Consider the following 25,239-nt stretch of genomic DNA (forward strand, 5'->3'; position numbering starts at 1 on the left):
TTACTTCTGGCCACACCCGCTCTCCTTTCTGAACCTTCCTTCTCTGTCTGGCTCATTTTTCCAGTTGCTTGGCTCACAGTCTCTGTACAACCTTCTGAGACTGGCAGTTTGGTTAAACTGACTGCTTGGTGTTTGATTTTGATTTGGGTTCCGGATGCAGGCCGTCTCAGCCTCTTATCTGGATTAGGAAATTAGTATGGAAGTGGCAACACTACAGGTTTCCATGAACTTGACCATTTCAGGATTCCTTTAAGGATTACAAAAGAAATACATACTCATTCTGGAAAGTTGAAGCAAACAAAAAATTAAATAGTTTAAAATTCTTTTAATGGAGTTAGGTTTGATATTTTTGAGGAATTATTTATCTCATCTCTATACATACTATTAGCAGTTAGAATCATACAGTTTTAAGGCTAATTTATTTTTACTTTATGATTTAATGATATGTATTTCTATCATTTTTCTTCTTTTTTATTACTATTTTTTTATCCTAGCAAGGCACACTTTACTTCTGCAAAAGGGTGTGCTACCCAACAAAGTCTGGTAATCAAGCACACTTGGGTGGGCAGTCCACCGGTTTTTATCCCTAATGCAGCACTGTCTCTTGTTCTGATAGGAGGAGATGGGGGTTTCAATCTATGTGATTGGCTGATTTTAAAATTGTGGAGGGCAAAGGCAAGGGCTATAGTTAAAAAGACTATGATTGAATCTTACAATCCAGTTAAGGCTACATATTATAGTCTGTAACTGGACCACTCTATTTCTTACAAGTCTCCCTTTTCTTTTTATACCTTTTTTCTCATTTTCATTTTTGTTTTTGTATTCTTTGGCATTGCCATCCATCTTAAACATATTAACTTTTTAAGATGGGAATTGTCAATGGTATGATTTCTCCTCTTTTTAGCAGTTTGGATAGCCATTCCAGGGATTAGGAGCACTTGGTGAGGTCCTTCAACTTGGTTGAACCTAGTCTTCTTTCAGGTCTTGATTAAAACCAAGTAGCCAGGCTGGAAGTGATGACTTGTGAATGCCAGAGGAGGAGTCTAAGCAACAGATAATAATAATCATACCAGCAAAACCAACAACAAAAACAGACACAGATCAAGTCTATGTATGCAAGAGGTTAAGAAAATTCATAGATCTCCAATTGACTCAGAACAAACTTGTGACTCTGACAGAGCTTTTTGTGATATTTATCAGGCACTCCTTTATAAAGTCCCTTCCTTTATAACCTCTTCGTTTTATTTATTTCCAGAGGAATAACACAAATATGCATCTCAAGTTACATTAAAAGAACCATTTTCTTTTCTTTTAAATGTCCATGTTTGTGCTTTAGTTATACTCTCCTGCCAGGTGTTTAAGATTGAGATGGTCAAAATTGACCTTTTTCTTGTGTGCAGTTAAGAGTCAGCTGAGATTTGTCAGGGATCACTCTTGGGAACTTGTAAAAAATCTCTTGGCTCTTTAGCCTTCCTTTACTAGTGATGCCATCTGCCAGGATGGGTCAGGATTTTGCTGATCACATATGGCTTCTCTTGGAAGCATCAAGGACATTTGCCTCTCCCTATTTACAGAATGTGCATTGGTTGGTTTCCTGTTCTTTGGGGTCCTCACAATCCCCCTGATCAAGAGGGGGTCAAGTGACTCACTGGAGTTGCAGGGTCCCATCATTCCCTGAATCCTAACTGACCTTAGAGGGCAAGGGCAAAAATATTGTCTGATTTTTCCTTATCTCTTTTACTTCCTTGATTGTGCTCTCCAAATTTTTGTTTTAAACATCTAGAAGGTCAGTTTCATCGGTCTTGAAGTAGGAATACTGAGTTTTAACTTTAATGTTTGTAATTACTTGGGGTCCATATTAGTACTGGAAGCTGGCATTATATTCTATCTGTGCTATAGATGATGGCTTATTTCAAATTAACTCAGGTTGTTCTGTTAGTGTATTGCAGAAACATGGCTTCTGACAGGAAGCAGTTAAGAAATTTTACAAGGAAAATACAAAATGAAATTAACAAGGGCAAAAACATACTCAGTTTGCAAAATGGCTATGAACTAAGGAATATAATTTATATAATCCCGAACCTTTATTTAGTTATGTATTATATACCCTGTTTATTTTGAGATCACATTAATCTTTACAACAATAAACCTGTCTCTTGAACATAAATTTAGATGTGCTTAATTCTGGCCTACTTTGGAGCCATCCTTACATGGAATAAGGTAAGAGGCAATCATAACTTAGGTGAGTCTGAGTTCTTGAAAACTCTTAAACTACTTTATTTCTAAAGCTAATTTTTGCCTCTTTCTTAAATATCATTTTACAAAGTTATTACATATTATTTACTGAATCTATCTGAATATCAGTTAACATAATACAACATCATGTCTGAAACATTAATCAAACAGAAAGGCTAAGAGAGTTCATAACTTAAATCATATTTTTCTATTTACCTTCCAAAAGTACATTTAAATTTGTAAAAAGGAACATAAAATTTTACATATATGGATATATAAAAACTTATTGATAAAAAATTATATTTACTCAGTTGTAAAACATTAAATGATATAAATACTAACCAGATTGGTTATTTCTATATAAATCTGCAAAAGAATATTGCTATAGACAGTTTTAGTTTGGATAATACCAGCTTGGTAAAATTCTGTCCTAAGTTTTACATTTTAAAAGTCTTGTGCACTTAAAGAACATGAAGACATCTAAAATGCAGGGCAGTTAGTAAAGGTTAGAGTCACAGTTACACAGATATCCTTATTAACTAAGTTTTACTTTTACATTAAAATTTAGACAAGGATTCATGTGTTGAGAAGAAAGTGCATTCGCTTGTTGATGGATGGAATATTCTATATATGTCTGTTAAGTCCAAATTATTGATTATATTATTGAGTTCTATAGTTTCTTTGTTTAGTTTTTGTTTGAAAGATCTGTCCAGTGGTGAGAAAGATGTATTAAAGTCACCCAGTATTATTGTGTTGTGGTCTATTTAGTTCTTGTATTTGAGAAGGATTTGTTTGACACATATAGATGTCCCATTGTTTGGGGCATAGATATTTATGATTATTATGTTTTGTTGATATAGGAATCCTTTCAGCAATATGAAATGTCCTTCTTTATCCCTTTTCACTAGCTTTGGTTTGAAGTCCACTTTATCTGATATGAGGATGGAAACCCCTGCTTGTTTACATGGTCTATTTGAGTGGTACATTTTTTCCTACCGTTTCACCTTCAGTCTGTGAATGTCTTTTCCTGTGAGATGAGTCTCTTGAAGACAACATATTGTTGGGTATTTTTTTAAATCCAATCTGTCAGTTTATGTCTTTTAATTGATGAATTTAGGCCAATCACATTCAGAGTTATTGAAATATGATTTGTATTCCTGGACATTTTGTTTTATTTTTGGTTTTAAACTTGACTTAGTTTCTCCTTTGATTGGCCTTTCCTTTAGTGAAGTTCCTCTCTTTGCTGATTTTCATAATTGTTTTTCATTTCCTCATCTTATAATATTTTTGCTTAGGATCCTCTGTAGTGTAGGATTTCTAATTGTAGATTCTTTAGTTTATCATAAAAGTTTTTAAAATCAAATCTGAAGCTTAATTTTGCTGGATATAAGATTCTTGGTTGACATCCATTTTCTTTCAGAGCTTGGTATATGTCGTACCAGGATCTCCTGGCTTTAAGGGTCTAGGTTTCTATACATGAGTAAATCCTCTGAAAGATAAATTAGGAAAACTACCCCATTCATCACAATAGCCTCACAAAAAGAAAAAAGAAAAAAAAACTTGAGAATCAACTTAACAAAAAAGGTAAAAGAAAGAAATTGAAGAAGACCTTAGAAAATATGATCTCCCATCCTTCTGGAGAGGCAAAATTAATATTGTGAAAATGGCCATATTACCCAAAGTGCTATACAGATTCAACATGATTTCAATTAAAATCCTGATGTCATTCCTTATAGAAATAGAAAAAAGTAATCATGAAATGCATTTGGAAAAATAAGAGACCCAGAATACCCAAAGCAATCCTTAGCAAGAAGAGTAAAGCAGGAGGTATCACAATACCAGACCTTAAATTATACCCCAATGCTATAATAACAAAAAAGGCATGGTATTGGCACCAAAATAAATATGTAGACCAATGTTCTACATACAGAATAGAAGACACAAAGACAAACCTACGTAAATACAGTTATCTTATACTAAACAAAGGCGACAAAAACATACATTGGAGAAAAGATAGCCTCTTCAACAAATGGTGCTGGAAGAACTGGAAATCCATATGAAGCAAAACTGAAAATAAAACCTTATCTCTCACCATACACAAAACTCAACTCAAAGTAGATTAAGGACCTAGGCATTAGTCCAGAGACCCTGTGCCTAACAGAGAAAAAAGTAGGCTCAAATTTTCATCATGTCAGATTAGGCCCTGACTTCCTTAACAAGACTCCTAAAGCACAAGAAATAAAACGAAGAATTAATAAATGTGATGGATTCAAACTAAAAAGCTTCTTCTCAGCAAAAGAAAAAATCAATGAGGTGAAGAGAGAGCCTACGTTTTGTGAGCAAATTTTTGCCACACACATGTCAGATAGAGCACTAATCTCCAGGATATATAAAGAACTCAAAAAACTTAACACCAAAAAAAAAAAAAACCCAATCAATAAATGGGCTAAGGAGATGAACAGACACCTCTCAGAAGAAGATATACATTTTATCAACAATTATATGAGACAATATTCAACATCTCTAATAATTAGAGGAATGCAAATCAGAACTACTCTAAGATTTCATCTCACGCCAGTCAGAATGGCACAGCTATCAAGAATAAATGTTGGAGAGGATGTGAGGAAATAAGGCACACTTATACATTGGTTGCACCAATTTGCAGTCCCACCAGCAATCTGGAAAGCAGGATGGAAATTCCTTAGAAAATTTGGAGTGGAACCACTATTTGAACCAGTTATCCCACTCTGTATGTGTTTCTAATCACTGGTGTGGTCGATTGGTAACTTGGCTACCTCAGTCATGGAGGATAGAGACGCGGAATCAACGCCCCGACACCGGGAACTTAGTGAGAAAGCTGGCTGATGAGAAACCGCAGTCGACGTTCAGCAAGCTCCTGTTTATTTTTGGAATGCATACAGCTGTTATAGGGTTCAGGTAGGGCGTGCCCGCCAATCACGCATAAGCACCTTAATATCTATAAGCCAATCATCTTTTGCCTAATGTAACCACATTATGAGGAAGCACTAAATATTGCTGTTGTGATGGAAGGCAGTCTGGAAGGGTCTTTGTCCCTAAGGGAGGGGGCTGTGAGTTGGGGGGCTACATGCCGTGAAGCTCTTGACTCTTGGTTTCCTGACCTGGTAGTCTGGCACCTTGGCAACGCTGACCACAAGTACTGAGGATGTGGTTTCACAGACGGCTTGCTAGAGCAGAGCACCCTGTCCTGCAGGTGTGCCTGTCAGGCCTGTACAAGATTAGGTTTTCCTAGCACTCTGAGCTGCTCATAGCTACTAGCTGTGAACCGAAAGTTATTCCAATACCACTCCTTGGTCTACCCAAAGGACTTAAAGTTAGCATACTATAGTGATGCAGCCACATCAATGTTCATACCAGTGCAATTCACAGTAGCTAATCTGCGGAAGCAACCTAGATGCCCTTCAATCGATGAATGGATTAAGAAACTGTGATATATATACACAATGGTGCATTTCTCAGCATCAAAAAAGAATAAAATTATAGCATTTGCAGAAGCTGGAGAATATCATGCTAAGCAAAGTAAACCAGTCCCTCAAAACTAATCCCAAAAAACCAAAGGCTGAATGTTCTCCCTGATAAGTGGATGCTGATCCATAACTGGGGAGGGGGGCATGGGAAAAATGGAGGAACTTTGGGCAAAGGGGACGGAGGAGTATGGAGGGTGCATGGAGGCAGGAAAGATGGTGGAATGAGATGGACATCATTACCCTAAGTACATGTATGACTGCACATATGGTGTGATGCTGCATCATGTACAACCAGAGAAATGAAAAGTTGTGCTGCAGTTGTGTACAATTAATCAAAATGCATTCTCCTGTCATATATACCTAAATAAATAAATAAATAAATAAAACAATTTAGACAGGCTCAAACCATTCTCAGATGTATATATAACAGTTGTTTATTTAGCCAGTATGAAATTATCATTTAGAAGACTTTAAAACATTTAAAAACCTTAATCCCTTTAAGATTTAGTTTCCTTAAGTAATAAAACCTAACAGACATAAGAAATTATCATAAGAGCAGATCAATGGTTTAAGGAGCCATTGTTCTTTCTAAACATAAAGAATTATTAGCATCTTAACTGTTAACTTTAGGAAATAAACCTTGAATAACTTTAACTGACTATGCTGATTAGAGCTGACTAAATCACACACAGAAACTTTTTGAGATTTACCTTCCACAAATCTTTTGGAACTTACATGGACATTCTACAACTTGTTTATTCCACCATAAAAAAGACTGTTTCATCTGGAAACATTTCTTTTTCCTTCAATTTTCCATTTTGAAATATATTTCTACACCCATAACTTATATCTCTCCTTTTCAAGTTGCTGACTCTTAAATTTACATTCTAAAATAATCATTATGAAATTTTTGAATTTAGAAAAAAATATTTCTTTTAATAAGTTTTTACAGCACTTTAATTGAAACATAGCTGAACCTTTTTTATTCTTTGCATATAGAATTACCTGTTAGAATTTTAACTCTTAGTAACCTTGCTTTTGGGTTAAGACCCAGAAACAAGCATCTCACTGTTTTCCCTCATTTATAAATTTATAAAACACTTTTAATATACTCAGATATATGTTACCTTTATGGAATTCAAAAAGCCAAGAATAACTGAATTTATACTTAGTTGATGTGTTAGTATTTTAACTTTGCCAGTTAATCAGATGTCTGTTCTAATAAACACATTTATAAAGATTAATCCCATTTTCATTAAAACTAATTTACTATGCATGTTACCAATGAAAACCAAAGTATTAAACAAGTCTAGTTAACACTTTGTCAGTTATTCTTGGCATAGAAAAATCTTTAGAAAAAATGGTCATTACACTTTAAACATTTTATAGAAAGCAACACTTTGATTGGCTGACAACCTAGAAAAAATGCATGCGTTAATAATTTCAAAGGCATCTTTGCCCTTACCAATTTAAATTGACCCTTTTGGTTAAAGTTTTACTTAAGTCACATGAACTGAAGGCATTTGGATTCATTCTTTAAATTATGAGTACTCATTCATCTGTAAGCCAGTTTTGATACCATGTACATGATAAAGGCAGAATCACGTGTAGAGATATGACATATAATACACTGGTATGCACTAGTATATGTAAAACAAACAGGAAACTAAGATTTGGTAGCTCTTTATCAGCTGTTAAATGCCTACAGGTAAGAGGCAAAAGAACTATCAATTTTAACCCTTTGTAAATTGAAGTAGAGCCTGTCACAGATTTTTACATTATGACTCAGACATGGGAAGGGCCTATGCTTTCCATTTTCCTTCCCTGTTCCTATGCCTACAAGTTTTCCTGGAGATTTCTTATATACCCCAAACTCACTGTGTGCTCAGTGAGTCAAAATAAAACAACAATATTTTTATTTTTGGTTTCTCTTTCCCTTTTGTCCTAGGACTGTCTTCCTATAGTTTAACATGAGGGCCAGAGGTATTTGGGGATATTTCGCTGTCTTTACCCTGCCAGCCTCCTCTTTTTCTAAACTATTTTATTTAAAGGCTCAATTTCCACTCTGGATATTTTTTGCTCTTCCCCTTCCCTCTGTTCTGGGTGTGATCTTATATTTCCGAATACTTGCTCCCCTATACCCTTTTCGAGGTTTCTTTCACTTATGTCTTAGTCACACTCACAAAATCTCCAGGATGTCCCAACCACCAAGGAAGCACTTCTTTCTTGAGAATAAATTTTCTTATCTTGGTCCATGCATGAAGTTGCCTGGTTGTTGTGTTGCTTGCTTGGGCCCTTCACCCCACTGCCCCCCCCCCAATTGCTGATGTACTTTCAATGTGGGGTCCATTGTCAGCCTTAGGAGTCACAGATTTCCTTCTCTACTCTGAGGCTGCCACATCAAGTCAGCATGATGGTTTGCTGTGAAGAGGGAGACTCCATGACCCCTGAGACAATACATGTTGTTCCATGTTGGGCACCAAATTTCTTAGAAATACCTGTGTGCTGCAAGAAATCGAATTAGCTTGGTAAGGGCAAACTGTACTTCTGCAGAAGGGCATATTACCAAACAGTCTGGCAAGCAAGCACCTCCATGGTTTTAAGTGTTGTTGTTGTTTTCATTTAGATGAATATACCATATTTTACTTAACCAATCTGTTGTTGTTTTCTTAATTTGTTGGGAAAGTTTCTCTTAAATGCCCCATTACATTTCTAGTTACACTGGTATTTTTGAAATACATATTCCTCAGTATGTTTTTGTTCCTTTGACTACACTGGTGGTTAATTTTAGGTATCAGCTGACTATGTTAAGGGATAATCTTATAGCCAGTGAAACATTATTTCCATTAAATCTTCGGAGTTGTTTCTGGTAGAGATTTGGCATTTGCACTAGTAGATTGCATAAGGAAGGTCCCTATGTACAATCTGGGCCCAAACCATCTTATTTCTGAGGATCCAGATAGAAAAAAAGACAGAATAAAGATGAGTTTGTGTTTTCTCTTTTCTGGAGTTGAGACACCCATTTTCTCTTGTCCTTGGACATCTGAGCTCCAGATTCTTGGGTCTTTGATCTCTGAGATTTGCACCAGCTATCCCTTGGGTTCTCAGGCCTTTGGTCTTAGAGTAAGAGTACACCATCATCCTATCATTTTCTGAAGCCTTTGGACTTGGATTGGACATATTATCAACTTTCCTGGTTCTTCTGCTTCTAAACAGTGCATCATGGGACTTCCCTGTCTCCAGTGCCCTTAATAAATTCTCTATTGTATATTCTATTGTTTTTGTTTCTCTTTGAGAACTTCAACTAATAGAACAACTAATAGGAAAAACAGGACAGTGAGGCAGGGACAGCTTTGGAGAGTAGTGCACTGAGGTCTGTATGAGGATGTCAGTGGCAATGCAGGTGCCTTCTGTCTGCGTCATCCCAGATGATGTCTTACCAGGCAGATAATGAAGCTGCAAGCTGATTAAGAACCTAATGCCCTTCATTATGCATTTATACATTAGTAATTACTATTAACTATTAATAAAATATTAATAATGTACATAATGTATAATAAATAATAATTTTATTAGAATTATAGCCAATATTTACAGGATAACTGAGTTCCATGCACTAGTCAAAGCACTTTCACACACTTTTGCTTGTTTAATCTTTATAGCCATCTTATGGAATGCCTGGATCCCCAAACACAGCAATATAAGGGATATTTCAGATTGCTAAATCACAACTCACCCCTAAATAGAAAAGATTGATCAAATTTTTATATTCTCTAAAAGTCTGTACTATGAAAATTGATGATATTTTGAGAAGAGATGGAGATGAGCACCACAGAAATAAGCAGACCTTCCTGCACTGAGCATCTTTGATGCACTAATTACTGCATCAGTGAACTCAACAAGGGAGGAAAATAGAGGTTGAAAGCAGATAAAGCACTAGAAATATAAATTTCTCACTAGTAGTTATTTTTAAATGCCCTGATTACAGAAGGGCAAGATTTTCTCAACCTTTAAAAAAGAAAAAACAAAGTTCTGATGAAGTGATGGCCTGGTTGTGTTCTTAGTGCCATTCTTAACCCAGGTCCAGTGGTGTGTAACTGAAGACTCATGTGATTTTAATAACAATAGCTAAGTATGTTCTCTCACCTAGTTTCCATGTCCACTCAGAAGCATAGTCTATGGACTTTATTTTGTAGATGAGGAATCTCAGAGCATTGAGAAAGTGGAACACCTGCCCAGGAGGACATAACCAGGAACTGGCAGGATTGGTACCCAGGAAGTGTGGCTTTGGGACTTCCTCTCTTTATTTAAATTAACCTCATTCTGGTCTGTGTCTTCAGGAGAAGGCAAATGTGATTATGAAAATCTTCTAAATGAGCTTTATTAGTTTCCATTTTTAGCACAAAATATCAGTTTTTCATACATGCAACACCAACTTATAGGTTCTAAAATGTTTGTGTCTTTTATTTTCTCTGTGCTGACAAAAGCTTGTTGGAGATGGTTTTAACATCCCATTATTCAAGAGACAACATTTTCTTCATGCAATTACAAACATTCATTTTCTCTTGAAAATATTCATTGTATAATTGTAATCTGACCTTTTGGCTATGGAGTGTGCAGTGAAATGTTGGTTTACCAAAATTCTTCTGTTTGTCAAATGGCTAATTAGTATTTATACACCTTGGGTTCACTTACTATCATTGTCTAATAGGGATGCTACATATTTTCTTTATAAGCTAGCCATTTTCTTCTGCCAGTAATTTATGTCCATATCTGACTACAACAACTAGGACTAGTAGGCTGTGCCAGGGGACATGCATAGCCAGGTGCTGGAAATAGAATAACTGGTTCTTAGTTTACTACCTCAGCTTCCCTGATGTATTGTGCCCCTTTCTTTCACAAATGTCTTTTATCTAAATCATCAGTGCCAGATAATTTTGCTTCAATTGTAAAAGATAAATAACACTCTACAGTCAAAGCACTTTCAAAGTGCACCCAAAAAACAACAAAACAATGTTTTTTAGGATGCTAACACAAGCATCCTAAAAAAAAATGTTTTTTTTTAAAATATTTCATTTGTGTTATTTCTGCAGCAAAGTTTTCATATTGCCCCTTCAAAATCTCACCTCGTGTAATTCTTATTTTTTTTAATTCATGTTCAGAGACCCTTGTAATATTTCTTGTGCCCAAGTTTTGATATTTTATGTTTTCAACAAAATATTTGAATTAATAAATTCTTTAGTTGTTTTATGCAATTGACATCATATTATTTTGCCTTCTGCCTGCAAGTTTAGTCACTCATTTTTGAAAATTTAACCAATGATTCTCTGCTTCTTTTATACATCAACTTTAAATTCACAATGATTCACTGGCATATCTGGTTGAACAGAGATGAAAGAGGTGGGAATGCTCATAAACTCCCAAATAATGTACATGAGGGATTTTCTCTGCTTGACCTTTAATAGATAAAAGCTTTGGACAAGTAATATCTGTGTTTTCCTTTATCACTCTCTCTCATTACTTCCTTTTTGCACCACCCTCTTTTAATTCTGCTTGAGGATTCCTAGTAGCCACAGGACTTTTCTCAAAAACTTTTTTCCTGGATTTTCATGTCTCCCAAAATAAATCGATTTCTTTCAGCATGTTAAATGTGTCCTGCCACTGCTTCCTGGTCCTTATTTTTTTTGATGTGAAGTCTGCTATTAATCTTATTGGGAGTCCATTGTAACACAATGAATAAACAATTTTCTCTTGATTTCCCAGAGTTTCTCTTTATATTTGGCTCTCAACATTTTGATGTGTTAGGTGTGGTTCTCTCTGAGTTCACTGAGTTTCTTGGAAGTGTAGATTAGTGTTTCTAATAACCCTGGGAAGTTTTTAGCCATTATTACTTTATTCTCCTTTCGTCTCATATTTTCCTTATGAATTTCTTGGTGTTCTTGGTGGTGTGCCATATTTCTGAGATTCTGTTTATTTTTTCTTTACTCTTTTTTTTCTATTATTTGGTTTGCTTAATCTCCACTCATATATTATCAAGTAGGTTGATACTTTCTTCTACCATTGCAAATCATTGCTAAGCCCTTCTAGTTAGTGATTGTTTTATTTCACTTATCATACTTTTTAACTTCAGAATTTTCATTTTTAAAAATGTCTTTTATTAATATTCTCTTTGATAAAATAATCTATAAGCATGATTTTCCTTATTTCTTTTAACATATGTATACTGGCTACTTTCATGTCTTTGTCTAAGTCCATCATCTGGGCCCTGTAAAAGTAGTGTCTAGTGCCTGTTTTGTTTTTTTTTTCTTCTCTCTATGTATGGATCATATTCTCCTGGGATGGGAGTGTGTGTGTGTGTGTGTGTGTGTGTATGTTTTGCATATGTCATAAATTTTTTTGTTGAAAATGGCACATTAAGATAACACAACATCTCTGGATACTGATTCCTTCTTGTGGAAGAAGTTTATTGAAGTTGTTTGATAATTTGTTTGGTGACTTGACTGAACTAATTCTTTGAAGTCTATTTTCTTCACAGTGTGTATAGCCTCTGATGTTCACTAGTCAGATTTTCTTTTTCTTCTATGTCTGTATTAGCTTGGTTTCCTAGGAGTCCCATCCCCCACCATGTTTACCTAAACCTTTATTAATCCAATTTCTGCGTAAGCTGCCCTGGGCAGTTGGGTATGTGTGTGTGGTTTCCATAGTTAGGAAAATCTATGGTTTGTGCTGAGTTCATCCAGGTTCTAGTAGCTCAAGAGGTTCTCTCTCTGGTTTCTCCTAAGAAAGTGTAGTGTGGACTTACAGTCTTAAAGACCATGAAAGATAAATGTGATTTTATTTTTAAGCTTGACTTCCCAGGGGTTACCCCTGAGCTAAAGTAACTTAATGTTTATTTGATCAAAGGCTGTGCTTTGAGGCAGTAAGACTTTTTCATTTTTCTGTTGGGTCTGTACTTGACTTAAGGCATTTTTTTTCAGGTCTCCTCTATATTCCACTCTGATTATTCCTGATTAAAAATAAAAGTGATGTGTGCCTGGGTCATGTGCTTATTAGTCTTTTGGGCCCCTAGAGGTGAGTGTGATCTCAGAAACACTCTTTGGATGTCTTGCACATTCTGTTAAATTATGGTTGTTTCACAATTTCACTTTTTGCTACTAATATGCAGCTAGCTAATTGCTTGCCACCACAATCTCCATTGTTTTTGATAATGCCCCTAGGCATGATCTTCCCCTCTTTGCATTCTAAATAAAGTCAGTCCCCTCAGGCAGTAGTGAGCTCTCTGTCTTTAGGGCCAGTCTCTCATCCTTGACAGAACCTCTATCACTAAACCATTTGAAAATAGGAATAGTAGCCTACTTCTCCTAGGAATGACCCTTTAATATGAAGACAGTGGGAGGAGGAAATGGAGTCCTTTTAGCAGCACCTGCTAGGAATTACTCTTTTGCTTTGCATGATTGAGGTTAGGGGCCAATAAGGGACATTGGCAGCTTCAAATGAAGCTGGAAAAGGATATTTCACCTTCAGATGAAACCATAGCCCTTACACTAGGAGTTGGGAGGGCAGGAGTCCCTCTGTACTTGGCCATATCTGCCCACAGTGGAGCTTCCTTTACACACAACTGGGGAAAAGGCTAGGAGCAAGTCACAGCCCCCATGGGACTTCATTCTTATCAAGATTTAGTATGTTTTATTGAAGAGAAGTTTCTCCTTTTGCTGTGGGCTTTTAGGAAGTTTTCTAGGGACTTGAAATTTTTTTTTTTTTAGTTTATTTTCAATAAACCTTACCAGTTAAATAAATGGTGGTGGTGCCAGAGGGGGTGTCTACTGATTTCACTGCCACTCTAGAAGGTCCCTCTTTTTTCCTTTATTTCCAAAACTTTTCTCCAAGTGAAGGGACATTTAGCTCACCTGGAGGACTAATCTTTCTTTGTCATTGAATGTTGTCATTAGATTGTGACCTTCTATATCTTTGTGTTCCTTGTATATAGTACTAGGAATGCTGCTTAATTGTAAACTATCAATAAGTGTATGTGAATGAATGAGTAGATGAATAAACAGGTTGGTACTATATTTTCCAAGTCATGTGTTAAGTTTTTACCCAAATGGATTGATACAAACAGTATAGGGGTTTTTGTGGCTATGGGGACGATAGGTCTAGATTCTGCTGAACCAGCCCAGTCATAGCTAGCCAGAATTGTCAAAAACAAAGGGAATGTGAAGAACTGCTACATGGTACATGAGTAAGAGAAGACAGCCCAGTAGCAGAAAAAATAATAGTAGCAATAAAAAAAAATAGATACATGATGTGCAAAGGCATCTGTAGAAAAGGAATCACAGGGGGTTAGTTAACATGAAAAGTTGTTGAACCTGTCAAGAGTATGACATTCATAATATGATGCAATGTAACCCATATTTGCAAAAACAAGGCTAACATAACAAAGTATTGGGGAAAATCTGGAGGAACAGGAAATTTCCTGCCCATGATGCCATAAATTGGTAGAACTACTTTGGAGAGTGATGTTACAATATCTAAATAAGTCAAAGATACTATACATAGAACTTACGTCAGTAATTTTACTTCAAGGCACAAATTCTGGGGGATATTCTCACTTGTGCAGCGGGAAACATGGAGGCATGCTTGTTGCTGAATGTTTTTGAAAAACATAAAATACCCCTAATATATATCAGTGATGAAATGGAGAAACAAATTTTGATGTATTCTTTTAACGGATAACTATATAGTAGTTAAAATATATGACCTACTTCTACTTATAGCACAATTATAAGTTAGATATGTAATAAGTTACTGGAAGGCATGTACAGTATAACATATCATTTAACAAACAGATAATAAATCCTTGTTTATCCTGGATACTATAGCACAGGTATTAACAGATTGTGGCCTGAGGGCCAAATCTGATCCATGGGTTGTTTTCAAGAGCCACAAAAAAGAATGATATTTACATTTTTAAAGTATTGTAAAAACAACAACAACAAAATAACATGTGACACAGACTGTATCTGACCCTCAAATCCTAAATGTTTCTGTTTGTCCCTTTACTAAACAAGTTTGCAGGCCCCTACTGTACAGCTGGGCTTGTGCCCACAGCTACATGACTCTAGTCTGGGCTTGATGTACAGCTCCAGTGTCCCACCTCCAGCCTTTCTTCTCCAGGAGTTTGTCCTGTGCCTTGGAACTTCAGCTATTCTTGGGTGCACCCTGAAATGTCAGGAGTTAAAAAACCTCAAAGCAATCTTCAGCCAGAGGCAACATGAATCAGCTGATGAAGATTGCCATAACTTCCTGTTCATCCAAAAGCCCATGCTGAGGTGTGTCCATGTGGTACTTTACAGGGACCCCAGCCACACGGCCTAAAGTGGTGGTAACCAGCTACAGAACACACCCTACCTTGGCCTTACCTGTCCTGCCCTGTACCTTTCCTCTGCTTGCTCACACCTCAGTCCCAATAATCTGCTGTCTCTTCATATGTGTCCCAAGTTCTGCTTTGGAGAACACCAGAATAAGACAGATATGTGGGCAGGAAAAGAACAAGATTGCCTATGGGAAGAAGAGTGGTTATCCCAGAGCAGACAGGCAGAATAAAAGGGGCTTTAGTTGAATTTATTACCTGCTATTTCTTTATTTGAAAATATCTGTAACTAATATGGCAAACGGTTAGCTTTTTAAAACTTAATTTGATTTTTCTTCAAGAACCTGATGCTAATTTTGCTTAAGCTCTGGTTTCTACCTTGGCATGGTTATCATATCTTGAACAAAATTAATTTAAGAATCAAAGAAAGTTGGCTGTATTTAACTGGTAGAGGAGACGATGAACCATATAGTAATTAAATTGAAAGGGGCTTTCCTCCATTTTCATGTGCACTTCATAGTATCGCTTTCTCTTCCAGTAGTAGTAAGGTATCTAAAACTTTCTGCTGTACTGAAGAGATTCCTCTGAGATTTAAACAAGTAGAACAGGCTCTGTCTAAGTTGGGAAATATTATGTAAGAGTGGATGGTAATTCACTCGAGAGAAACACAGTTTGCAGAAAACTATAAAATAGCTTATTGGGAAAATTTCTCTTAGGTTCCAGAAAATTAAATCCCAGTAGGGGATTTTATATGCTATGTAAGGAGGAGAACCAAAACCAAAAGGAAAAAAAAATAGGAAAACAAAAGAAACCAAAACAAAAGGATAACAATTTTAAAAATGTGTTTCCTGAGGTTGCTTAGAGAACAGGATGTTTTTATTAGCAAATTTGGGGCTTGAGGTATGCAGGGCGTCTTACAGAGAGAAGCCATATGTTCTTTTGTGCATGCCAGCCTTGTGACAGTCACGACTCTGTGGTCCTGCAAATGAAAGCAAAATACGGCAGAGCTCTTATGACAGGAATGGGAGCTCCTCTCCACACAGCACCCTTCTGTGATGCTGGGCTCTCATTTGGCCAAGTGGCTTTGCACTAAATATATCTCAAATGAAGCGTTTACATCATAAATCCTGCTATGTTTCTTCCTGCTATGGTCTGGATGTATGCCCCCAAAAGCTCTAACTCCAGTGCATATTTGGAGATGTGGTCTTTGGTAGGTAATTACCAAGATGTGGTCTTTGGTAGGTAGATGACATATTGAGAATTGGTTCTTATGATAGAATTAGTAACCTTAGAAGAAGGTAGAGGATTCTCCAACAAGCATGAAGGAAAGGTCATGTGAGAGGGTGGAGTGAACAGGCAGCTCTCTGCAATAAGAGAGTCCTCAGAGAGACCTGATGTGCCAGCACCTTGATCTTGGACTTCCAGCCTCCAGAATTTTGAGAAAATACATTTTCATTATTTAAGTCACGCAGACTATGATATTATGTTTTGACAGACTGAAGTAATATACTGCCTCATTGCTCTTAGGATAAAGGGCTTTATTTAGTCTGAAAGAACTTGCACGATCTGGCTCCTGTCAGCATCTCTAGCTGCATCTTGACGACTTTCTCCCTCCCTTCTCTGAGCATCTTCTGTGCAGGCTTCTTAGAGGAACTATTCTCCCCTGATAGTCCCTAGGGTCTTTGCACATCTTCCTCACAGTGTCTTCAGTGCCTGAAACATAAAAGGCATCCAGTAAACACTTCAAATGAGTAAATGGCAGAGATGAGAAGGTAGCTGCATTCTAATATGATGGTGGTTGAGGAGATGGTGTGATGGGGGAGCAAGTGTTAAAAAAAAGTCAACACATCTTCATGTATATCCGCAAGGCACTAACTTAAAAAATATAAATAGAAGAAAGATCAGTGGGGTAGAGGGAAGGGAATGGAGGTGAGAAGGAAAGAGGAAGGACTTACCAAGGAGGGAAAAAGGCAACACATTGCTTTGTCTGACTGTTAAGCGATTTCTGCTCTTACCCTGATTTTTCTGCCTTGTTTTCATCATATGCTTATCAAGAGTCATGCCTACATATTTCCTTTTTAAAAGAACTTGTTTAAGGGACTGGGGTTGTGGCTCAGTGGTACAGCGCTCACCTAGCATGTGCATGGTGCTGGGTTTGATCCTCAGCACCACATATAAGAAATAAAATAAAGATATTGTGTCCAACTACAACTAAAATAATATTTTAAAAAAAGAACCTATTTAAGAAAATACTGTTGGAGTATGTGACCAGAATTGCTACTAATTACCCTGTTTTCTGTAACCACCTCTTGTCCTCCTGCTTTGCCACTGGCAGATGGGTGTTTGGTGGGGAAGAGAAATACTTTAATGCAGGGATTATTCAGGGAGTGACTTCTAAGGGGTTTGAGTAGAAAAAGGAAGTGGAAGAAAATCTGATGCAGAGTTTGGTGTCCTGTTGCACTGCCTTCTTGTCTGCTCCTACACTGCAGACCACGTGCCAGAGGTCCACTGGATTCTGGGAAGCAAAGAACAAGATCAAATCACTGCCTTCTAGCTGGTTGTGTAGTACACACCTGTAATCCCAGCAACTTGGGAGGCTGAGGTAGGAGGATCACAAGTTCAAGGCCAGCCTCAGTAACCTAGTGAGGCCCTAAGCAATTTAGTGAGACCCTAACTCAAAATAAAAAATAAAAAGGGCTGGGCATGTGGCTCAGTGGTAAAGTGTTCCTGGGTTAAATATCTGGTACAAAAAAAAAAAAAAAAAAAAAAACAGTCACTGCCTTCAAGAAACTCCAGAAAGACATTCAAACAAACCATGATGATAAATACAGTCTAACAAATACTGTGAGCCTACCATAGTTAGGCTCAGAGGCTGTGGAAGCACAGAGAGGTTTGGAAATCTTCAAAGGCAGGATAGGGTTGACATAGTAACAATAATAGTGTGTAGACAAAGGGAGGGGGCTTTAGAGTTATTATTATTGAAGGACAGTAAAACCGAACTGATATTAATTCTTATCAAAATGTTTGCTAACAATTTTTAGCAACATAAACAGTATGGAACAGTTTAGAACATTTAAAGAAATTTTGCACAATAAATTTGCATATTGATTATAGTCAACCCAGATAGTTAATCTTTTTCTAGGAAGGAGATAGATATTTATTGGGTGTGGAATCAGGGCCCAACTTTTAGTGCTAACAAAGTCCCTGGTACATTAATTTGTGTTCTGTTTTATTGATTTCATCAATCAAAAATTATTTGTTGTCTTTTTTTAAAAAAAAATGTTATTTGCTCCCAAATAACCTTGATGTAAAAGGAAAAACCCCTAAATATCATAGCATTCTCTTTTCAAACCCTGCATCATTTTTTCTTTTTTCCTCCCTCTCCTAATTTCCTACCTTTGTTGAAATCCAAGTAATATCGCAGAAGGTAGAAATTGTATCATCATTCTTCAAAGAGAAAGAATCAGCTGGATAGGGATGTGGGTATACAGAGAGGGAGAGAGTTCCATGTCACAGGATTAGCTCATGCAGTTGTGGGCATTAACCAGTCTAAATTTGTAGGGCACACCAGCGGGCGCAGGAACTCAGGCAGGAGTGGATGTGACAGTTTTGAGGCAGATACTTTTTTCTCCCTTGGAGTAACCTCAAGTTTTTTTCTTAAAGCTTTTCCTTTTACTGGATGAGACTCACCCTCATTTTTAAGGATAATCTCTTTTACTTAAACTCAACTGATTGTGGATTTTAACCATAGCTATAAAACATCTCCACAGCAACACCTGCTTAGTGTTTGATTGAATAACTGGGTACTGTCACCTACCGACTGTCACAGAAATAGGCATCCAATTTTAGTTGTAAGGTGTTTTAGAACTTTGTTTTTTCTTTTCCAGTGCCACCATATCTGGTCCCATTTCATGGTTGAGGAAAAAGACCCAGGGATGTTTATAGATCGTTCTACAAAACTGGCTAGTAGAAAAGGGCGTCCTAGGAAGTTTCTCTTAACATTGAAAATCCAAATCATCTCCTTCTTTGCTTTATCAACTCACTTATCAAGCAATAGGCTCTAGACCATTTGTTAACTAGATATGAAAACTCAATTTAATTATAAGCACCCTTTTTCTCTTTAGGAATTCTGTTTTTTTTTTTAATTCAAGGGAGTTTGTGACAACTTTCAATAGAATTTTTTAAAAACTAGTACATGATATAATTTCTGCCTCGAGTCTTGGAGTACATTTTTAACAGATATTTTAACCTGTAGTATCTTATTGCAGTGGACTATGAAAATGAAAAAAAAAATTCTTCCTACTTCCCGAGAGGAGAAACATTACAGAAATATCATCTGCTCTAGTCAAGGCCCCTTTCCAATTACTCTTTATCTGATGAGGAACCAAAAGTCTGAATATTGTACACACTCAAAAATTTTTCTACAAGACAAAAACAATAAGATCACTTGCAAATGATAGTACTTATATGGTATCACTCCAGTGGGGTGCCAAGAACTCTGAATGATACCTATAAAATAAAATTTACCAACTTCCTTTGAGGGGTATCTGTAAGTAATTAGCTCCATGGTTGTTGGGAAATTTCACTTTGGGGAGGTGGGGATTAGAAGGTTATTGCCTTTAACCCCATTGAGCCACACAAAGAACAATTAGAGTTACATACAAATTGATTTCTGCATTTTCTGTATGGTATTTGACAAGGAACAAGGTAGGGTGTGAACTGGGAAACAGGCCAAGCACTTAGCTCACTTGAACTCATTTTAAACTTTTTAGCTCTAGATATTGGAAGATAACCAATCTTTATCCTGTTCAGTTTGGGGGGAGAAAATCACTGGTTTTCATGTCAGAGAAACTTTTCTAATTTTCTTCAATGTGTAAATACTGCTTGGTACTGGGAAATGGTCAGAATTAGTTCAATTTAGAAAGACAAAAATGCCTTTGCTCATTTTCTAAGAAAATCTTTAATTTCTGGATAGGAAAAAATAATTTTTTTTAAATCCATTTTCAAAACATCCTGGCATTTAAGCATTCCAATATAATGACAGCTGAGAAACACTAGTGTGAAATTCGTCTCTCATCAACTGAGGCCCCCTTCTCTTTCATATGTGGAGTACCACCATCTGGAAAATTGAGATCTATATGTAGTTAGCCCAAATGAATGTGGAATGGTTACAATGAAGATAGACATTTTTTAGGCTTGACTATAAATAAAATATCATATGTCATAGTTTATTGAATTTTCTAATTTTTTTGCTTATTTATGATAAAGAGATACTATATTTAGAGGGGAGGTTACACACTTATAAAGGAGAAACAGAACCAATGCTAACTCATAATTAAACACATTCCTTTAATTTGCATGCAATTTTTATCTTAGAATACTTTATTGATAATTGGTTTTTTCTGCTGTGCATTTTAATCACTGTTAGATACTGCTATGTCAGACATTTTCAAAACACATGCAATGTCATTCCTGCTTTAGCATTTTATAATTCAGCTGAGCAAAATTCTTCAGCAATTTTGCTCCTGAAGTATTTAGTTCAAGGTAGTCTGATAGATGATGAGTCTCATTAAGAGTGCATAGGAAGTTTGATAACTTCTAGGTGGGCTGGGCACTCACAGATGATGGAAAAGGTGATATCTAGACATGTAAGACAATTGGTAGGATTCAAAGCATACAAAAAGGAAATAGGTCCAAGTATAAAGTGGTGGAAATAAATACAGTGCATTTGGTAGATGGTAAGGAAACCTGGATTTGTGTGATGAACTGTGTGAGATAAAACTGAGCAGAAACAGGGAAGTTCAGAGGTAAATAACTTTACAGATTTGGGAGTGTGGGAGTGAATTTGGTAAAGTCTATTGAATTTCACTGATGATGTCATTTTCAAGATCTTTAGTTGGAGATACTGCAGTTGGTTCTTAAAAGGGTTTAGTAAACGTAGTACAATGCTGAGGAGAATCAGAGCTGCAGCTAGAGTACAGAGTGTCTTCTGCCTGGAGGTGACAGATAACTCGGGGGTGTATGAGTCATTGCTGGAAAGCAGTGCAGCATCCTTTAGGCTGGGAACAGTGGTCACTTATTTAAGATGTGTCTTGATGTTGGCTTTCTTTGACATTTTTCTTACTTGGTATAAGAGGAAAAATAGCATGAGGCAACAACTATTGCAGACTTAAAATGAAGACTATTGATGGTCAGCTGATTGTATTATTCATTTTCTCTTTTGAAAGACTATCCCAGCTATGGCACCTTTCAGTCACCATAATGGCAATATTCACAAAACTACATTGCTGTTCAGTTTCATAAATCTTTTCTGAGTACCTCTTGTGAGGAATACAATGAAGAATAAGATTTTAGGTTTGGTTGGAAGACAGTGTAAGGGAAATGTAATGGCAGATAAAAACCTCAAGCTTTTAATATTGTATTAAAGGTGCAATTGAACATCTTGAATCCTCAATTTTGGAGGTATTTTAGGTGGTACAGGAGGATTTGTAGATGATTCTGAGAGACATATGGGTTCATTTCTACTGTTTTGTTTTATCCAAATGTTTTGCCTGAAGTTTGTTCAAATAGGTGATCAATTTATCAAATGGCAAGCACTTAAGGACTACTAGATGATTCACAATATATTCAGTACTGTGGAATCTTAGGTTTAGAAACCATCTCACTGGAAAATAATAGAACAAAATAAATAGTATCAGGTAATAAAAAGAAAACTGTGGTCCTCCATATGGATTCAGGAACCCTGTATTCCTCACATGGATTCTTATGCATAAAACAAAAGAAAGTTTTGAAATGTATTAAAATAAAAGGAGGACAAGATCTTTGCCATACTCCTAAGGAATGAGTCAGTTGTTATTTAGCTCAATGTTTTATTCAGTGCCTTGATATATTTAGATCCTTTGTGACTTGGAAAAATAGCCCAGATAACAAAGTAGATGTAATTTTGAGTAATACCTTTTCCCCCTTAGGAACATAATTAGATAAGGATTTTTGTATCAACCAACCAGTCATGCCAGATCAGTATCTAACTGCTAGCATCGTTCACCTTGTTTAGTGAACTGTTTCTCTCAGAGCAAATGGCAGCTTTTATAGAGAAGAGAAATGATGTTATATTCTCAGTCTCACTGTTGTGCTCCCTTTTCTTTCTCTCTTCCTCTCTTCCCACACAGTTTTTGTTTGTTTGTTTGTAAATTTTTTGTGCATGCATTTGTAAGCTAAAGCGTTAAAGCCTGTGGACTGATGAATTTGCCTCAGTGTTTCCAGTTGTCAGTTCTAACCTAATGACCACTGTGATCCCAGTTTCTCATTTGATACAGTGAGCCAGCTACTGTGGTGTGCTGAGTTTGTGATGGATGCATAAAGGAGGGAATTAAAATTATTCTCCATTGAGCACTGTGGTACTGAAACTATGACACAGACCCTTGGGATTTGGATGAGGGCCATGTTTATTCCCTAGGACTGGTCAAAATGTGATTATACCAAGATAACCAGGATTCTCTAATATTTCTATACATGGTGGCATTTCTCAGCTGGCTGATTTTTTTGTGTACGTTTTGCAAATAAAGTTAAATGTCTGATCCACAAGTCATGTGAGGTGTCTAACTGTAATAATAATTCTCTTTGACGAAAGTACAACTTTAGGATATAGTGAGTTTCCTGATCATGGAGACAGTTCTATAAAATGGAGATGACAATTGAAATTGTGTAGCAAATATTTATTTATTGTGAAAGTTCAACAAGATTTGATTTTCACAGCCCAAATTTAATAGTAAACCATGTACTTCAAGAACAAGATGAAAACTCAAATTGACTTCCATGCATATATGAATTTGTTGGGATGAACCCAACTATTATTCATAACTATAAAGCTCTAATAAAAAAGAATAAGATGAAGAATAATGTGAATTGAAACTGTTTTCATTGAGCATATGTGAGAGAGGAAATTAGTGTGGCACAGTAAAAATTTGATCATAGGAAAATTTTGGTATTAATAACCTTTAAAGCCTCTCTCTTCTATTCCTAACTTTCTATAACTTGAACATGAACTTGTAGATCAAGTCCTGGCACTTGGAATTCCACTGGCAGATTCTAAACTGGATTCTAGTTCAGAACCTCTTCCGTCTCTCCCTTCCATTTTAAAAACTAGCTGCTGAGCTAGATCCCATTAGTAAGATCGATGCCAGACAAATCCTGGATCTGTGAAGACTGCTTAAAGAATTGGTAATCAGCTTATTCAGGGCACAGGGGAAGAGGCTGATGTTGAATACAGGAAGTTAAAGCAGGGAATCTGTATCTGCCTATCTGGTGTTCTGATTGAACAACAGGCAGAGAAGGACAGCACCAAGGACAGCTCTTCAATGCTGTGATGTGAATCTGAAAAATCCTGCGAGTTGATGTGGAAAAACTAAGGTTCAGGTCCTGGTTCCACCTCTGCCTAGCTAAAAATGTCTATAACTGGCACGTAATTTAATTTATGCAATCCTCAGTTTGCATAAGTTTATTCTACATAGTTCTTAGGAAGCACATTAAATGGTAAATTACAAATGAAAGTATGTGTCAGTGATACAACTTAAAGATATTAATATTGTTTTCATTAACCTTTCAGTTTGAATCATATACCTTTTCCTAAGATTGAGTTGTGTTGGAGAAGAAACTAGCACTTTTCCTTAAGTGTGAAATGACAGTTAAATAAACTGATAGAAAAACCAAAATACCACAAACAATTACAAACTTTATTGGTGAGAGAAGAGAGATACAATTTGCTCTGTACATTGTGGGTTCAGATATAGGTTCTGTTGGTTATTATGCCACATAATTTTCATAACAACTCCATGTACATAGCAGAGTAGAGGAGTCAGTTCCCGTGCTCAGCCCCTGCACTTTATTCCTTCTGTTATTATTAGGGGTAGGGAGGGGAAGGGATGGCATCTGATATTCAGGGTGATAGAAATCCAAGTGTCAGCTTTCCCAAGAGTAGTTTATTCTGAAGGTTTTCCTATGGCAGAAAGAAGGTGATAAGGGTAGAGAGAAAGTGAGGGTAAGAAAGACACCTCCAGCTCCAACAATCATTTATCAGAGCTTCCTTGGCAGGAGCTGGAGTTAGATATCAGAGGCCTCTTTAGAAAGAGATGAGCCAAGCTTACTAGGATAACCCAAGTTGCTGCTGACATCACTGTTCCTTAGTCATGGTGGGGATCCTCCACAGTGACTCTCAGCCCAACAGCCAATGAAGGAAATTAAGAACAAAATTGGTTATCAGTGTGAGATAGCTATGTAATATAGTGATGTCTTAGGGAAATACTTCTAACTACCTTTACAGTTAGGATATTTTAAGGGAAAATGAAGTCCTGTGTAATTAGTATTCAACTTTCTTTCCTATCTTCAGTGAAATCAGAGTATTTTTTATTATCCTTAATTTGAATAATTATTTCAGAAAATATCAGCTTATTTTTTATGAACATGAATTACATGTGGAAATAATAATGTGCATGTGTTAATTTATAAATATAAAATGTATGATAATAGGAAGTGATTGGTTGCAAAGAAATACCTTTACTATATCTTTCCATATAGTTTGCCTTCTGTATCTGAGGATGTGTAGAGAGCTACAGGAAGCTGTGAAAGATAGGTATTCAAGTCCTTTTATCTGAAGATCAAGTAGACTGATTTCTTTTTTTTTGTTGTTTAATAGTTTGATAGATACTTGTGATGATCTGTTCAATAGCCCACTGAGGAATAAGTTGAAGGAGTAACAATTTTCTACCTAGGTAGCATTTTAGAGCCATTATTGGAGGGAAATGACTATTATACGATACTGCTCCTTAGAACTTCCATAAGGAAAATGTTAGTGATTAGGTATATTTGTATGATGATTTATGTAGCAGAAAGAGCACCAGCAATGAAATAGGAAGATAGAAGTTTAAAATCTTGCCTTCAATACCTACAGAAGGTTGTTTTTAAACCCTCTGAAGCACAGTTTCTTACTATGAAAATGGGACTATCCACCTAATTCTGAAAATGATTGTGAGAGTGCATTAAATGATGTTTCTTTTATTTTTTTTAATTTTTTGAACCTTTGATGACAAAATGATGTTTCTGAAAGTGCTTAATTATATCTTTGTAAAAGAA

General features: G+C 36.3%; 1 protein-coding gene across 1 annotated transcript in view; it reads left to right on the forward strand.

Moving 5' to 3' along the window:
* The window catches only part of Sh3gl2 (SH3 domain containing GRB2 like 2, endophilin A1), a 237,318-nt gene that overhangs the window by 144,492 nt on the left and 67,587 nt on the right, over positions 1-25,239 (forward strand). The window lies entirely within an intron of this gene.

This window comes from Marmota monax, unplaced genomic scaffold, assembly GCF_021218885.2.
Source record: "Marmota monax isolate L192 unplaced genomic scaffold, Marmota_monax_Labrador192_F-V1.1 WCK01_AAM20220418_F8-fsc00033, whole genome shotgun sequence".
Lineage (NCBI taxonomy): Eukaryota > Metazoa > Chordata > Mammalia > Rodentia > Sciuridae > Marmota > Marmota monax.